General features: G+C 33.6%; 1 long non-coding RNA gene across 1 annotated transcript in view; it reads right to left on the minus strand.

Moving 5' to 3' along the window:
* Positions 1-145: 145 nt before the first annotated feature.
* The window catches only part of LOC119588013, a 1,348-nt gene continuing 784 nt past the window's right edge, over positions 146-709 (minus strand). The window contains exon 3 of the long non-coding RNA XR_005230044.1: positions 146-247. This is a non-coding gene — a long non-coding RNA (uncharacterized LOC119588013). The remainder of the gene's footprint in view (positions 248-709) is intronic.

Consider the following 709-nt stretch of genomic DNA (forward strand, 5'->3'; position numbering starts at 1 on the left):
TATATATATATAAATATTTTTTTTCTTTCTTTCTTTTTCATATACAAGTCAGTATGCATACACCTTTACTTGCATCGGTGATTGTATTGTGATTCTGGATCGCATTGGAAAACTGTGAAGCATTGGGAATAAATTAAGGAAACCATAATCACAATTTCTTTTATTGAGACTAAAAAGAAATGTTGATCCTGCCTGGAAAAGAGGATTTCCAGGACACTGGTTTAGATGTCCATGTGTTCTTTACTGCCTAAAGGGTAAACAAGAAAGATATGCCGTTATTATGTGTAAGATACATACAAGACAAGTATCCTCACATTTATCCTCTTGAAACTAAAAAATGAAATGGAGTTTTATCCTCTTTTTATCCATTTATCCTTCCATTAATTTATCCTCTCTTTAATCATTCATCCTGGCATTTACTATCCAGAGTCGAGAATGCAAACTAACATACAAAAGCCAAGTTATGGAAATGAATGCCAAGCTAACACGTTATAAAAATGACCGCCACGGTTTAGTCTGACACGGCTCATGCACCTTGGTTGGCAATGTGTTTTAATCTACCTTTGGCAACTCACTCGGAGAACATGCTAAAGGCAATAGACAGTGATAAGAATGATAAAATTTGCGAAGAGGATGCAAGTATCTAATATCGTATATGATTGATTTTGTTTAATGATTATATCTATAGATTTACGTTCGTTAGTTTTCT

The sequence above is a fragment of the Penaeus monodon genome, chromosome 23 (genome assembly GCF_015228065.2).
Source record: "Penaeus monodon isolate SGIC_2016 chromosome 23, NSTDA_Pmon_1, whole genome shotgun sequence".
Lineage (NCBI taxonomy): Eukaryota > Metazoa > Arthropoda > Malacostraca > Decapoda > Penaeidae > Penaeus > Penaeus monodon.